Source organism: Schistocerca piceifrons, chromosome 1 (genome assembly GCF_021461385.2).
Source record: "Schistocerca piceifrons isolate TAMUIC-IGC-003096 chromosome 1, iqSchPice1.1, whole genome shotgun sequence".
NCBI classification, from domain to species: Eukaryota; Metazoa; Arthropoda; class Insecta; order Orthoptera; family Acrididae; genus Schistocerca; species Schistocerca piceifrons.
The window spans coordinates 1,098,381,969-1,098,400,316 of NC_060138.1; the positions used below are offsets into that span (position 1 = coordinate 1,098,381,969).

An 18,348-nucleotide genomic window follows, 5' to 3' on the forward strand; every position below is an offset into this window, starting at 1 on the left:
TAATGTCTAAACATCTTTACAAAGAAAATAACATATTATTAATGCAAATTATATTTGAGGATAACAGTATTCCTTGTCATAGTGAATGTAGCTTGGTAATAGAAAAATTCTACAACATAAATCTTATTAGCTAAACACATAAAGACAGGAAAAACACAAATACACAAGAGTACACAAACACATAGCAGAATAACACAGGAGGAAAGGACAGGGTTTGTTTTCAGTGTAACATTTGGTACTGCAGTCCAACCCAAAACTTCATTCCATAGATCTTTCGTCTTATTTCAACATTTGTTTCCACCAAAAAAATCCTATCCAAGCATGCTTTCTGTATTTATATGTTCACTTTTTTCTTACCTCATTATTTATTTCCAAGAAAATCCTACCTAAACCTGTTGTCTCTAAACCCTACTTTTTTGTTCATATCCACTTTCAAAATACTTTTTTGGCCAAACCATTTTCTTATAGCTTCTCAATGCATTTCTTCCAATTCATCACAACTCATTCTCTTATATAGCCTACCCCATCTTAAGCTAACTTAAATCTACTGAGCTCAGATGCTAAACCAAGGGACGAGGCAATGCAGCACCACAAAACAATTAACACAAACAGCAATGACAAAAAAATGCACATTGGCAAAGCAAGCAGCAGTAAATGTAATAACTTATATCTAAACATGACAAACCCACAAGCAGAAAAAAATAGTACACTAAAGACAACAACGTAGATAAGGGAAATGTATATTCACATCTTAATGTCTATGTAATTAAAGTGGTGCACCACAAAAACTTATTCTATGAAATAAATTACCAAGTACTTGAAAAGAAAATTATGTATGCTGTTCCTGTGAAGGGAAATGTCTTTTTGTGCTCCCTCATTTTTTTGGAAGTATATCACAAAATTATTATTTACTGGATCTGTAGATGGAAAATATTTATATAAGTACATCTATAAAATTTTATTTTAACCAATGCTGCCATGCAACTAGAAACCAGATATTAAACAAAATAGGCAAAGCAAGGCGTGAAACGTCATTCACTAGCCATATGGCATTTCATAATGCAGTAAACAATCTTTCAACTAGCAAGACAATAAATGTGAAATGTTTCTCATCATTTCATTTCAGTAAATATCATAAATTAAGAACTCTACAGTATAATCATGTTTTCAAGTTTGAGCGTGTCATATTTGCGATGCTTTCTACAAAGAAATGTCAATAGTAAGGATAATGGCCTCTTTCTTCTCCACCTAATGGCTTTTTCTCAAGGCGGCTGGCACACCTGGCCGCTCACAACGCATTACGTCACGGTCACTTACCTTTCTTACTGAAATATTTATGACAGCAGTTTCCGCTACAGTGACAGTCTCATATAAAAAATTTCACAGGTCGAGAATTTGCGTTGCAAATGTGTAGAAACAAAATCCTATGAATATAACAGTGTGCAAAAAATTTTTGCCTGCTTTGTGATACATTCACGGATTTACACACATTTCATAACTCTTAAAGTACGATGCTCAGCTTATTTATCATAAACATACCTCAACAGCATAATACGCATCGTCATCGCAATAACGACATCATAACAGATCAATCACATCTCAGAATCGTCGCAGCTTCTTTCAATAATTTCAAGACCTTCAATAAAGTCATCTACATCAAACGTACTTCAAAAATCATGATCCCTTACCAAATATATCATTCTAAGCTCTCATAGTATCACAATGGTTCCGAAAAAATATGAACAGTTCACAAAGTACAGACAAAATACAATTTCATAAGTATGAAGTTATCCAACTGTGTAATTGCGTAAACATGTGTCACTGACGTAGTAAAAAAAATTTTTGTTTCTCTCAGTTAAATGATCAGATAGCTGTGTAATTCTGTGTTACAGAAATATGGTACCGATGCGTAAAGTTGTATAAGCAAATACCATATTAGCTAGGGCTCCTTGTGCTTGCCAAACACATGGTACACAAAGTAAGCATGTACCCCTCTGAGGATAAATGTAATTATACCCTCAGGTGTTACATGTTACAGCAATGGAATGAAATGTATCACGGAAAACCTTTGTATCATTGTAATTCAAAAATCTTTAAAAATAAATGTTTTAAGTACAGAATTAATCACTCAAATACGTGTACTGTAGCGCTAAACTGTGCGTCTTGTTGTAAGATAATCTCTGTGGAAGTGTCGTAGTTATCGTCCTCCGAAAGCTAAGTTCTGCAGAAGTCAATGTACTTACCTCATGATAAACAAAAGTGAAATGCTTTGCGTATAGATATCTTAGTTATTATGCTTATTGCTGTGATGAAGAAAGTACTGTGCTGTAACGTATTGTTGTGCTACAGAAAAGGATGTCTCATTGTAGCTATACCACAAAAGTTACTACTAAAACATGTTTTCTTTTCCAGAAGAATTCAGAAAAACTGTGCAGATATAAAACAGAAACACCGCAAAAGCAACATTTTAAATTGTCACTCATTAGTAGCGTCGTGATAAAATCGTATAGCTGTCACATAAACTAACCACTGTGTCATCTGGTATCTAACAGAAAGTACTTTAAATCCAGAATGTATTTTCAAGTAAACCAAAATGTTGCATTAAAATCTCGTTAGCAGTACTGGTAAATGTTCTAAGTATGTGAGCCTTATAGTCGTTATGTAATCGTACAACTAAAAAGCAAGAATTTACACACACAATAACACTGTGTCGTCTGTTCACTATAACAATGCATTTGTAATTACTGTCTAAATATATGCCCTAGATTCTAGACTGGATAGTTTATTTTAAAACATAGTTGCATGTTAACAGTTTCTAAGTAACGTGAAGTGAAAAATTTTATAGCAAAGACTAATTTAAAAAGCAGATTATCTCTCAATAAGCGGTTCCACATGTGAAGTGTGGTGCAATCCTTTACTCTTCATAGTACTCAGAGTTTGAACTTGAATGCAATTATCATGCGGTATACGTCGGTAAAGAATATTCGAATTTTTCTCAAGGTTAGTAGCCTCTATGTTATTTTTCTCTGAGCCAGCCGGCGCACGTGGCTGCCTGCATTGCGAGTCATTGTCTGTCTCTTTGTTGGCGCATGTCGTTATTGGGATTAGGAGACCTAACGTCTACAAATACACCTTGCCGAGAGGGCCGAGCCCTGTTTGAATCCCGCCAGTGCTGATGAAATTCAGGTCTGTCGCTATGATTATATCGGCTGTCGTCATGTCGGTAGTTCCTGTAGTTTCTTTTTTGTCGGTTAAGTGGTGGAGAATTACTCCCTGAATTATCACTGCATGGTGGACCATTGCGTCTGAAGTTATTCTGTCTCCCGTAATAATAATTGTTTTGGTTCCCATATAGTCTGTTTCTATGGTTGTCTCTGTGATAGTCATTACTATGGGAATGTGATCTTTCTCTGTAATTATTTTTACTCTGCCAACGGTTGTCATACGGGTGGTGTCTGTTTTGGTCACGATTTGTGTTGTGAGAATACCCTTGTCATGTCCAGTTATTATTTCTTTCATCGCGGAAATGTGACGGATGTGACCTGTAATTGTCGTGCTCCTGTTTTCACGTTCCGCGATTGTCAGTGTCAATTTCCAGTTCTTGTAAGAGTCCCTGAAAAACTTCAATGTCGTCTTTGCAACGTCCTGCCAAAATAATATGTCGTAAACAATCAGGCAATTTAATTAAGCAAATGCGGATGTGATCTGAGGGGCTGTATGGGTTGAAAGATATTCATTCTTATGTAACATGTCTTCGAAATATTTGACAAGACCGGAAAATTCAGATTATTCGAAATGTTTCATCATTATGATGCTATGTTTTACTCGGTCTTGTGTAGCTTGAGACCAATATGCTGAGAGGAAGGCATGATAAAATTCTCCTTCACTGTGACAATCGTGAATGACCGATCGAATTCTTTCAGCTGGTTCATTCTCCAAGTAGCCACACATAAATTCTAATCTGTGCTCTAATGACCAGTTGGGAGGAAACCAATGAGAGAATTGATGGAGCCATGCTTGTGGATGAATGTCGTTGCCAGAATTCTTAAATGTTTTGAATTTACGTGTAGTAATAAACAGCTTATAGTCAAAATCATCATGTCGGCGAGTCGCATGTCGGTCATTATTACGTCGTTTCGGCGGTTCCATCTCAAAATTCGGTGTACCTTGCCAATTTCTTTCATAATTTCCGAAGTGCCCTGTGTTATTATTTTGTGGCTTTTCCGTATTTCTATGTCCCTCTTCCCGTATTGGAGCGCGATTGTCCTCTCTGAAATGTGTAATTCTTGTATTACCTGTGTAAACTGATCTTGTACTTCCCGGATTTCTCTTTGGTGTTGCGTGTTTATTTGATTCTGATTTTGTTTGAATTTCCTAATTTGTTCGTACTCTTCTGTATCAGTGAAGGGTACAGGTCTTGTGTCATTGCGATGATCATCCACCTTTGTAGATATGTTAGTGAACTGATCCGAAAGTTCGGCTATTTTCTCCGATGGTGAACTTATTTCCTCAGTGTGTTTTTCTGAACCAAGTTTCAGAGTATCCATTTGTGTTGAAATCGTATCTACTGTGTCCTTTAAGTTTTCCTGAGTTTTTGCAAGTTGCGTAACCGAATCGGTAGATGCAACTGAGTCAATCTTAGCTTGCAAGGTCTCATGATTTTCATGAACAATAGTTTGCAGTTCTTTTATGGCTGCTTCGTGATTCTGTAATGTATTTTCATGCCGCGAAAAAATAGGTTGGAAATGCTCACAAATTTGTGTTTTTACGTCATTACAGACTTTTTGACATTTCGATTCGATTTTATGTAACTCAGTAGTTAAATCTTCACGTGTTTGTTGAAGTGTTTCTTTAATTTGTTTCTGATTTTGTTCCATTTGTTGCTATGTTTGTCTCTGATTTTGTTTCATTTGTTGCATTAATTGCAATAATAATGTATTAGTGTCTGGAATCTGTTCCTCTATGCTTTTCGGCAGTGCATTTGCACCGGCAACATTCACATTTTGACGAGCAGAAAATGTGTCTTGACTTATTTGAGAAAATGGTGAGGACGCAAAACCTGAATCTACAGTATTTGCAAGATTGTGTCCTGTCATTTCGGATTCCTGAGGCGAACTGTTGCCGACCGATCGATCGATAATGCTTCCCTGTTCACTAATTGTTTCACTGTCTACACGATTATTTGCCGCCCGCTCCATTTCCTTATGCACAGTTACCAAATTACTAGTTTGAACATTAGTTAATTCATTACACGGTGGCGCTAACGCACTGCTTTCGTCTTCACTGTCATTTCTCAGTTTACTTTGGAGCCTAGTATTACGTTTTTCACACGCCATTATTGTCACAATATTTCACACGACAACACAGAAAAGCACAATTTGAAGAGCAAAATAAGAAAACACATTAACATAGCACTGAAAATAATATCTAGTTTATCTAGTTAATTGCAAGCGCAGCTGCGAAATACTTGGTGCAAATCTACTTGCATGCCACAAGTGTTTTACTGTTGTTGTTGTTGTGGTCTTCAGTCCTGAGACTGGTTTGATGCAGCTCTCTGTTTTACTGTACAACAATGAAAAACTACAACTACAAAGTAAATTCTCTCTATAATTACGCGCTAGCAATAAACAATAGCTACACTACAAGAAAAGATCAGAAGATTCCAGTGAGGTATCCTCGGCTAAGGGTCGACATATGAAACGTCCCCTTTGAAAAATTTATACATGACTACTGAAGGCACTAACTACTGAAAGGGATAGTTAGCAAATGAAAGATTTTCATAGAGAACAAATAATGTATTTACCTTAATAATGTTCAAAAGTCATAATATATATAGCAGTTCATGACATCCCTTCTTACAAATGTACTGCTTCTGATGGACACACGTCCAGATCATCAGCTCTCAAAAATCCGCCATCTCACTTCCCCATATCCACCAGTGCTGGCGGCTCACCTCCAACTGCGCAACGCTACTCTGCCCAACACTACAATGGCAGACAACAATGCAAACTAGCCACAGACTGCACATAGCACAGCCAGTGATTTTCATACAGAGCGCTACGTGGCGTTACCAATAAGAAAACCTAAACAGCCTACTTACAAAATACGTAAATAAAAAAATATTTTCGGAAGGTGACTGTCAACAGCCGATAAGTAACGTATAAAATGCATATTTGAACAATCAGCTACTTTTATTTTAAACCCAAATGTCAACCAGGTTAAAATGGTTGAAGCCACCAGTTACATTAGTCATTACTGAAATAATGTGTAGTGCAATCCATGAATATCAATATACGACACAGGACTTTTAGAAGCAAACACACGAATTTTAAACGTACACAGAGCAGTACTGCTCTGTGTACATTTAGTATTCGTATGGCAAGAGGAGAGGGAAAGAGAGATAAGGGAAAATTTGGAAATTTGTGGTAAGTTCCTATGGGACCAAATTGCTAAGGTCATCGGTACCTAAGTTTACACACTACTTAATCCAACTTAAACTAACTTACGCTAAGGACAACACACACACCCATTCCCGAGGGAGGACTCGAACCTCCGACAGGCGGAGCCGCGCGAACCATGACAAGGCGCCCAAGACCGCACGGCAGAAATGAGGGAAGGAGGAGATGGACAGAAAGAGGAATGGTAGAGGAGGAGACAGACTGATAGAAAGAGAGAGAGAGGGGGGGGGGTGGAGGAGGAAAGGACAGAGAGAGGGGGATAGGACCAAATGAACAGAAAGTGGAAATTTGTGGTAAGTTCCTATGGGACCAAACAGCTGAGGACATCGGTACCTAGGCTTACATGCTACTTAATCGAACTTAAACTAACTTATGCTACGGACAACACACACACCCCTGCCTGAGGGAGGACTCGAACCTCCAAAAAGCCGCGCGAACCATGGCAAGGCGCCTCAGAACGCGCGGCTACCCTGCGCAGCGCAGATGGACAGAGAGAGGGGGAGGGGGACTAGATAGACAGAGAGGGAACGAGAAAGAGGAGATGGGCAGAGAGAGGGGAAAGAGGAGATGAGCAAAATTGGGGAGGATATGGCAGATATAGAGTGAAGGAGGAGAGGTAGGTGAAGGAGGCAGGTAGAAGGTTTAACAGGGCAGTGGGCAGATTGAAGATGAGGGGGGCAGAGGGGGACAGAGAGAGGGGGAAGAGGACATGGAAAGAGGGAGAGAGATATGGTCAGAGAAAGGGGGTGGAGTAGATAGACAGAAATAAGAGGAAGGTGGAGATGGAGAGGCAGAGAGAGTGGGGAGGAAGAGATGGACAGATATGAGTGGGAGGATGAGGTGGACAGAGAGACAGTGGAAGGAAGGGGTGGCACGGGAGGAGGGGATGTGTTCATTATATGTGTGGACGTGTTTGCAAGCAAAGCTGTGGGGAAGAGTATACTACATTATACTACATTAATGTTGTACTTTGTTCTTTTCTGACCCAGTTAAATTCAAAAGAGAACGATGCAGCTATTCCACTTTCTAGTAGGGTTCATTTTCAGCTGCTACTGTCAATGTCTCTCTTGCTGCCATAGTGTCTGAATAGTACTACTATAGTTTTGTACAATACTATTTGGCATCTTTCCTCATCCTTTTATTTAGTGTACCGCGTGTTGTTCGACTACTACTGTCAAATTTTCCAATTTTACTGCGAGCTGTTGTTGTGGTCTTCAGTCCGAAGACTATTTTTATGCTATTCTTGACAGTAGACTGTCCTGCACAAGTCTCTTCATCTCGGCATAACAACTGCAACTTACATTCAATCGAACTTGTTGGCAGTTAGCTCTAAACGTGGGAAAATGTAAATTAATGCAGATGAGTAGGAAAAACAAGCCTTTCATTTTTGAATATAGTATTAGTGGCGTTCTGTGACATAGTCACGTGGATTAATAATAGGCGCAACATTACAAAGTGGCATGAAATGGAAAGAGCACGTAAGGTCGGTTGTAGAGAAGGCCGTGGTCGATTTTGGGTTACTAGAGAATTCTAGGAAAGTATAGCTCATCTAGAAAGGAGACTGCGTATAGAATACTGGTACGACTCATTCTTGAATACTGTTCGAATGTATGGAGCCCCTACAAGATCGGATTAAGGGAAAGCATCGGTGCAATTCAGAGGCTCGCTACTAGATTTGTTATCAGTAGGTCCGATCAACAGGCGAGTGTCACGGAAATGATCCGTGAGCTCAAATTGGAATTGCTGGAGAGAAGAAGATGTTCTTTTCTCGAAACACTGTTGAGAAAGTTAGAGAATCGGCATTTGCAACAGATTGCAGAACGATCCTACTGCCACCAACGTACATCTCACGTAAAAACCGCGAAGACAGGATAAGAGGGGTCAGCGATTGTGTGGAAACGTATAGCAAGCATAAAGAGAATGATCAGTAGTGGTACAAGGTATCCTCCTGTATGCACCGTATGACGGATTGCGGAATATGTACGTAGATGTAGAAGTATACTAATCGAACGTCACTTTTTTCATTACTAAATTAAATATTCCTTGATGACTAAGGATGGAAAGCGATAGCTTTCTTTCAGTTAAAATAGCATAGTTGACAGTTATGTTCAGACTATATATACTTTTTTCGTGGGTGTTCTCAGTATCAGAAATCTCAAGCTGATCGTCAGCGAAAAGTGTTGTCATCATATAAATTCGTGGAGTAAAATTGTATAATTGTAATATTTAGAAAGATATTACATATTCATCGGACAGGTAAAATATAAAATAGAAAGGTGCTTTAAAGATCTGACGAGAAAAAAAATCTGCAGAATAGTGCTACCACACGGAAACATTGATAGGGCATGCAAGAAGACTGCTGGAAGTAGCTAACGTAGCAAAGGAGCAGAATAACGGGAGAAGTTACAACAAACTTAAAGTGCTTAAAACACGTTAATGTGGACATTGGGTATTGTAGCTTTGCACAGAGTGAAGCATTATTGTTAGACAGAGAGGGAAAAAAAGCGGTATTGAATTTGGAAAAACAATTATGATTACTATGAGAAGAACTACGTAATTAGGTGGCTGCGCTCACTGGAGTTCAATGCGTGCAGAAGGTCTCTTTCCTCTTTACGTTTGTTAACCGGAAGTCTACATAGTCGTGATAAACGCCATGGATGGTTACCTCCTCCGTTCTCCTAATGCTTGTTCCGCACGTATGTAGAAATCTAAGCATTTAGAGAGCTTTCTCAATCCCCCTCTTTTAAAAGAAGTAGGCAGAACACAAATCAGAGATCAGGGCCGATGTTCGATCTAACAGATCGATTTTGACCTAAACGTTGCTCCGCAGACAACATGAAAAACCCGAGAGACTTGTCATGCAACACGAAGTCAGCTCTTCCTCGTGAAAACTTCTGTTATAGTACCCCTGCCGTCGTACATGAGCAGAAGTACAGTGCATTCATTATACGGGTGCACCAAAAATTACTCCCAAAATTTGAAGTGCCATAAATATGTCCTCAGTCGTTTACAGTTACGGTCGTATTGTTCTATTCTCACGTCTGAAGTGACTTAACCGGCCAGTTATAACGGAATATACAGTAATATGCAATTTTTTACTTACAAAACTCGTTGCCAGAGGTGAAAGAAAGAAGCGATAAGAAACGAAAAAACAACAAAACGTGAATGTATGTTACATCGATCCATCTGTTTCATTGGAGCGAAGAGTTTCTAGCAGACAGAGCACAGCAAGTAATTCTCAACGAGAGAAATCTACAGGCGTAAAATTAACTTCTGGCGTACTCCAATGGAATGTTGCAGGAGCATTACGTTTCTCAGTACATGCAACTGACTTAGTGATAACATCGAAAGTTCCATTAGGCTTTTCTGTGATGATGCTGTTGTATATAGAGAAGCCGCCATAAAATTGTACCGATATGCGGGAAGATCTGCAGAGGTCGACGTTTGGTGTTGGTACTCCTAACTTATCCTCAGCGTAAATAAATGTCAGGTATACCTCACAAACACTCAGACAGATATGTTATTAAACTTCCTGGGAGATTAAAACTGTGTGCCGGACCGAGACTCGAACTCGGGACCTTTGCCTTTTGCGGGCAAGTGCTCTACCAACTGAGCTACCCAAGCACGACTCACGAGCCGTCACCACAGCTTTAATTTCGCCAGTACCTCGCCTCCTACCTTTCTTTCAGGAGTGCTAATTCTGCAAGGTATGCAAGAGAGCTTCTGCGAAGTTTGGAAGGTAGGAGACGAGGTACTGGCGGAATTAAGGCTGTGGGGGCGGGTCGTGAGTCGTGCTTGGGTAGCTCAGTTGGTAGAGCACTTACCCGCGAAAGGCAAAGGTCTCGACTTCGAGTCTCGGTCCGGCACATAGTTTTAATCTGCCAGGGAGTTTCATATCAGCGCTCACTCCGCTGCAGAGTGAAAAATTTCATTCCAGATATGTTATTGTATTGATACGCGATTGCAGAACAATCACTGGAAGCGGTCACGTCTATTAAATACACCCTAAGACTAAAAAACAACGCTATACGAGGGAGTTATCCGAATGAGACGTAAATCAGTAATGTAATGGAAGTGTGCAGACGAACAAATGATTACTGTTTCAGAAAAATACGATGATTTATTCAAGAGCTTCAGAAATGGACCAAGTCGATAACGCACTGATCCACTGCTGGTCCTTATGCAAGCATTTATTCGGCTTGGCATTGATTGATAGAGTTGTTGAATGTCCTTCTGAGGGATATCGTGCCAAATTTTGTCCAAATGGCGAGTTAGACCGTCGACATCCCGAGTTGATTGGATCGACCTGCCCATAATGCTCCAGACGTTCTCGATTGGGGAGAGATCCAGCGCCCTTGCTGGCCAAGGCAGGGTTTAGAAAGCACGAAGGCAAGCAGTAGAAACTCTTGTCGTATGCGGGCGGGCATTATGTTGCTGAAATGTAAGTCCAGGATGGCTTGGCATGAAGGGCAACAAAACGGTGCCTACAATATTATCGACGTACCGCTGTGCTGTAAGGGTGCGGCGGATGACAACCAAAGAGGTCCTGCTATGAAATGAAGTGCCGGCCGGGGTGGCCAAGCGGTTAAAGGCGCTACAGTCTGGAACCGCGCGACTGCTACGGTCGCAGGTTCGAATCCTGCCTTGGGCATGGATGTGTGTGATGTCCTTAGGTTAGTTAGGTTTAACTAGTTCTAAGTTCTAGGGGACTGATGACCTTAGAAGTTAAGTCCCATAGTGCTCAGAGCCATTTGAACCATTTTTTGAAATGCTGTCTGGGGCGTCTCCAGACACGTCTTCGGCATGGAATCTCATTGGCTGGAGTAGAACTGTCTTCACTGATGTGTCGCTCTTCGAACTGAGCCCCGATGATCAGCAAAGACGCGTCTACACAAGCAAGGGTATAAAGTCAAGGGGTACCTCCTAATATCGTGTCAGATCTCCTTTCGTCCAGCATAGTGCAGCAGCTCGACGTGGCATGGACTCAACAAGTCGTTGGGTGTCCCCTGGACAAACACTGAGCCACGGTACCTCTACAGCCGTCCATAATTGCGAAAGTGCTGCCGGTGCAGGATTTTGTGCGCGAAGTGACCTCTCGATTAAGTCCCATAAATGATCGCTGGGACTCATGTCATGCGATATAGGCGGTCAAAGTATTCGCTCGAAGTGTTCAGAATGTTATTCAAACCAGTCGCATACACCTGTGGCTTGGTGACTTGGTGCGTTGTCATCCATAACAATTCCGGCGTTGTTTGGGAACATAAAGTACATGAATGGCTGCAGATGGTCTCCAAGCAGTCGAACATAACCATTTACAGTCAACTTTCCGTCTGGTTGTACCAGAGGACCCAGTCCATTCCATGTAAACACAGCCCAGACCATGATTGGAGCCACAATCAGCTTGCACAGTGCCTTGTTCATAACGTAGGTCCATGGCTTCGTGGGGTCTGCACCACACTCAAACCCTAGCACCAGCTCTTACCAACTGAAACTGGCACTCATCTGAACAGCTCACGGTTTTCCAGTCGTCTATGGTCCAACCGATACGGACACGAGCCCAGGACAGGCGCTGCAGGCGATGTCGTGCTGGTATCAAAGGCGCTTGTGTCGGTCGTCTGCGACCATAGCCCATTAACTCCAAATTTCGCTGCACTGCCCTAAGGGATACGTTTATCGTATATTCCACATTGATTTCTGCGGTTATTTCACGCAGTGTTGCTTGTCTGTTAGCACTGACAACTCTATGCAAACGCCATTGGTCTCGGTCGTTAAGCGAAGGTCGTCGGCCAGTTAATTGTCCATGGTGAGAGGTAATGCCTGAAACTTGGTGTTTTCGGTACACTCTTGATACTGTGGACATCAGAATGTTGAATTCCCTAACAATTTGCGAAATGGAACGTCCAATGCGACTAGCACCAACTGCCACTCTGCGTTCAGAGTGGCAGTTGGTGCTATAATCACTTTAGAAACCATTTCACACGAATCACCTGAGTATGAGTAATGACAGCTCTGCCAATGCACTGCCCTTTTATACCTTGTGTACGCGATACTACTGCCATCTGTATACATGCATATAGCTATCCCGTGACTTTTTGTCACCTCATTGTACAGCGTGTTTCAAAGTCTTTGCATGAAATGTCATGGTGAACAACTTTTGTTAGATACAAAATGTTCACTGACAGTTCCTGCTGACGCTAGGCATCCTTTAGTATTCATCGGCTCCAAGAAGACGAAATTTCACCGGTCTTGCAGGGTCTACTGACCAGGTATGCTGCATAATACCTACCCCCAGTTAATTGAGTGAATGATTTTCAACAAGAAAACCTAAAATTACTGTCTCTAAGTGGAGAGGAACAGATGAGTGAATTGTAGGCAACAAACAAGGCATACATGTGCCACAGAGTGCCTATGCAGAACCGTTTCTCAGGGGCATAAGCTGTACAAGAGGACTCCTAGCGCCAGCAAGAAGAGTTAGCGAACATATTGTCTCTAACAAAAGTTATTCCCCACAATGCAATCTATCACCCCTAGATGTTTCGCACAGACACACGCTAAAATTACAGTTATATATATATATATATTCCATGCATTTTTAAGACGTCAGGAAAAGGAGCATAGCAGTCAGGCTAAAATTACTATCAAATACGATTATACTGATAAGAAAAGAAATAAGTTTAGAGACCATGTCATTCGAATCACACAAAATAAGTCCCCCAAAATAATAATCTAGTATTAAACAATACAGAAAAAATCGTTTAGGTAGACAAAGATTTGTAAGTAGGCTGTTTATGTTTTCTCTATGTAAGTAGGCTGTTTGTTTTCTTATTGGCAACGTTACGTAGCGCTCAAAATGAAATCACTGGCTGTGCTGTGTGCAGTCTGTGGCTAGTTTGCATTGTTGTCTGCCATTGTAGTGTTGGGCAGCGGCAGCTGGATGTGAACAGCGCGTAGCGTTGCGCAGTTGGAGGTGAGCCGCCAGCAGTGGTGGATGTGGGGAGAGAGATGGAGGAGGTTTGCAGTTTGTCATGAACTGATATATATATATTATGATTTGTGATGATATTAAGGTAAATACATTGTTTGCTCTCTATTAATATCTTTCATTTGCTAACTACCCCTATCAGTAGTTAGTGCCTTCAGTAGTTTGAATCTTTTATTTAGCTGGCAGTAGTGGCGCTCGCTGTATTGCAGTAGCTTGAGCAGCGAAGATTTTTGTGAGGTAAGTGATTTGTGAAAGGTATAGTTTAATGTTTGTCAGGGCCATTCTTTAGTAGGGAGTTTTGAAAGTCAGATTGCGTTGCGCTAAAAATATTGTGTGTCAGGATAAGCACAGTCCTGTATAATCGTATTAAGGGGACGTTTCATATGTCGACCCTTAGCCTAGGATACCTCACTGGAATCTTCTGATTTTTTCTTGTAGTTTGTGTATTTAGTGTAGCTTTTGTTTATTGCTAGCGCGTAATTGTAGAGAGAATTTCCTTTGTAGTTGCAGTCTTTCATTGTTGTATAGTAAAACAGTTGTGGCATGCATGTAGATTTGCACCAAGTATTTCGCAGCTGCGCTTGCAATTAACTAGATATTATTTTAGTGCTATGTTAATGTGTTCTCTTATTTTTGATCTTCAAATTGTGTTTTTCTGTGTTGTCGTGTGAAATACTGTGACAATAATGGCGTGTGAAAAACGTAACACTAGGCTCCAAACTAAACTGAGAAATAATAGTGATGACGAGCGTAGCTTATCAGCGCCGCCGAGTAATGAATTTACTAATGTTCAAAGTAGTAATTTGGTAACTGTGCACAGGGAAATGGAGCGGGCGTCAAACAATGGTGTGGACAGTGAAACAATTAGTGAAGAGGGAAGCATTATCGATCGATCGGTCGGCAACAGCTCGCCTCAGGAATCCGAAATGACAGGACACAATTTCACAAATACTGTAGATTCAGGTTTTGGGTCATCACCGTTTTCTCAAATAAGTCAAGACACATTTTCTGCTTGTCAAAATGTGAATGTTGTCGGTGCAAATGCACTGCCGAAAAGCATAGAGAAACAGATTCCAGACACTAATACATTATTATTGCAATTAATGCAACAAATGGGACAAAAGCTTGAAAAGTTAGACACAATGGAACAAAATCAGAGACAAACACAGCAAAAGCTTCAAAAGTTAGACACAATGGAACAAAATCTTAAAAAGTTAGACTCATTGGAGCAAACTCTTGAACGAACACGTGAGGATTTAACTGCTGAGTTACATAACATTGAATCGAAATGTCAAAAAGTCTGTAACGACGTAAAAACTCAAATTTGTGAGCATTTTCAACCTATTTTTTCGCGTCATGAAAATGCATTACAGAATCACGAAGCAGCCATAAAAGAACTGCAAACTATTGTTCATGAAAATCACAACACCTTGCAAGCTAAAACTGACGCAGTTGCATCTACCGATTCGGTTACGCAACTTGCAAAAAGTCAAGAAAACTTAAAAGACACAGTAGATACGATTTCAACACAAATGGACACTCTGAAACTTGGTTCAGAAAAACACACTGAGGAAATAAGTACACTATCGGATAAAGTAGCCGAACTTTCAGATCAGTTCACTAACTTATCTACAAAGGTAGATGATGATCTGAATGACACAACACCTGTAGCCTTCACTGACACAGAAGAGTATGAACAAATTAGGAAATTCAAACAAAATCAGAATCGAATTAATACACAACACCAAAGAGAAATCCGGGAAGTACAAGATCAGCTGACACAGGTAATACAAGAATTACGTATTTCAGAGAACACTCGCGCTCCAACACGGGAAGAGGGACTTAGAAACACGGAAAAGCTGCAAAATAATAACACAGGGCATTTCGGAAGTAATGAAAGAAATTGGGAATGTGCACCGAATTTTGAGATGGAACGGCCGACACGACCTAACAATGACCGATATGCGACTCACCGACATGATGATTTTGACTATAAGCTGTTCATTACTACACGTAAATTCAAAACATTTAAGAATTCTGGCAACGACATTCATCCACAAGCATGGCTCCATCAATTCTCTCATTGTTTTCCTCCCAACTGGTCGTTGGAACACAGATTAGAATTTATGTGTGGCTACTTAGAGAATGAACCAGCTGTAAGAATGCGATCGGTAATTCACGATTGCCACAGTGAAGGAGAGTTTTACCATGCCTTCCTCTCAGCATATTGGTCTCAAGCTACACAAGACCGTGTAAAACATAGCATCATGATGATGAAACACTTTGAACAATCTGAATTTTCCAGTCTTGTCAAATATTTTGAAGACATGTTGCATAAGAATCAATATCTTTCAAACCCATACAGCCCCTCAGAACTCATCCGCATTTGCTTACTCAAATTGCCTGAACATTTACGACATATTATTTTAGCAGGACGTTGCAAAGATGACATTGAAGCATTTCAGGGTCTGTTACAAGAATTGGAAATTGACACTGACAATCGGGGAACGCGGAAACAGGAGCACAATAATTACAGGTCACATCTGTCACAATTCCACGATGAAAGAAGTAATAACTGGACACGACAAGGCTATTCTCACAACACATATCGTGACCAAAACAGACACCACCCGTATGACAAGCGTTGGCAGAGTAGTAATAATTACAGGGAAAGATCACCTCTCCGTGGTAATGACTATCACAGAGACAATAAGAGAAACAGACAATATGGGAACCAGAATAATTATTATCAAGGGAGGCAGAATAAATTCAGACGCAACAGTTCAGCACGCAGTTACGATTCAGGGAGAAATTCTCCACCACATGACCGACAAACAAGAAATTATGTAAACTACCGACAAAACGACAGACGTGAATGTCATCAGAACTGGCGGGATTCAAACAGAGCTGGGCCCTCTCGGCAAGGCGAATTTGTGGATGTTAGGCCTCCTAATCCCAATAACGACGCGCGCCAACAAAGGAACAGACAATGACTCGCACCGCAGGCAGTCGCGTGCGCCAGGTGGCTCAGAGAAAAATAACATAGACGCTATCCTTGAGAAAAATTCCAGTATTCTTTACCGACGTATACCGCATGACAATTGCATTCAAGTTCAAACTCTGCGTACTAGGAAGAGTAAAGGTTTACACCACATTTCACAGGTAAAACCATTTATTGACAGATAATCTGCCTTTTAACTTTGTCTTTGCCATAAAACGTTTCACTTCACGTTACTAGTATGCTTTAGAAACTGTTACCATGCAACAATGTTTGAAGTTAAATATCCAGCCAAGAACCAAGAGAAATTATTTAAACAGATATTACGAATGCATTGTTATTGCGAACAGACGACACAGTGTAATTGTGTGTGTACATTCTTGCTTGTTAGTTGCACGATTAGAACATTTACCAGTACTGCTAATGAGATTTTAATGCAACATTTTGGTTTACTTGAAAATACATTCCGGATTTAAAGTACTTTCTGTGAGATACCAGATGAGACAATAGTTAGTTTATGTGACAGCTACACGATTTTATCACGACGCTACTAATGAGTGACAATTTACAATGTTGCTTTTGCGGTGTATCTGTTTTATATCTGCACAGTTTTCTAAATTCTTCTGGAAAGAAAAACATGTTTTAGTAGTAACTTTTGTGGTATAGCAACAATGAGACAGCCTTTTTCGTGGCACAACATTACGTTACTGTACAGTACTTTCTTCATCACGCCAATAAGCATTATAACTACGATATCTATACGCAAAGCATTTCACTTTTGTTTATCATGAGGTAAGTACATTGGCTTCTGCAGAACTTAGCTTTCGGAGGACGATAACTACGACACTTCCACAGAGATTATGTTGCAACAAGACGCACATTTAGCGCTACAGGACACGCATTTCAGTGATTAATTTTGTACTTAAAACATTTATTTTTAAAGATTTTTGAATTACAAAGAAAGTTTTCCGTGATATATTTCATTCCATTGGTGTAATCTGTAACACCTGAGGGTATAATTACATTAATCCTCAGGGGGGTACACGCTTACTTTGTGTACCATGTGTGTGGCAACCACAAGGAACCCTAGCTAATATGGTATTTGCTTACACAACTTTACACGTCGGTACCATATTTCTCTAACACAGAATTACACAGCTATCTGATTATTTGACAGAGAAACAAACATTCTTTTTACTACGTCAGTGACAGATGTTTACGCAATTACAGTTGGATAACTTCACACTTATGAAACTGTATTTTGTCTGTACTTTGTGAAATGTTCATATTTTTTCGGATTCATTGTGATACTATGAGAGCTTTGAGATATTTGGTATGGGATCATGATTTTAAAGTACGTTTGAGGTAGATGACACTATTGAAATGAGCAGAGAATTTTTTTTACGTTTTGAAATTATTGGAGGAAGTTACGACGATTTTAAGATTTGACTGAAGTGTTATGATGTTATTATTACGACGACGATGCGTACTATGCTGTTGAGGTATGTTTATGATAAATAAGCTGATGCTATATGAGGAATCTGATTATGCTATGTAGCTATTATGATGAAATATTGAAGACGTGTTGATGAATATGAATATGTATATGTGTAATAAGGTAAGGAATAAGGAGTAGGGGTTAGGGACTCTGATTTATGAAAAGGTTGTTGGAAACCAAGAATCGTACTTTAAGAGTTATGAAATGTGTGTGTATATGCATGAATGTATCACAATGCCACTGAAAATTTTTTTGGACACTGTTATATTTATAGGGTTTTGTTTCTACAGATTTGCAACGCTAATTCTTGACCTGTGAAATATTTTTATATGAGACTACCACGGTAGCAGAATCTCCTGTCGTAAATATTTCCGTACGAAAGTTAAGTGACCACCTGCACGTAATGCGTCGC

At 40.1% G+C, this 18,348-nt stretch overlaps 1 non-coding gene across 1 annotated transcript; it reads right to left on the bottom strand.

The window, feature by feature from the left end:
• Positions 1-10,008: 10,008 nt before the first annotated feature.
• On the bottom strand, positions 10,009-10,083 carry Trnal-caa. Its single transcript has one exon. It is a non-coding gene; the product is annotated as a tRNA-Leu (tRNA).
• Positions 10,084-18,348: the final 8,265 nt, after the last annotated feature.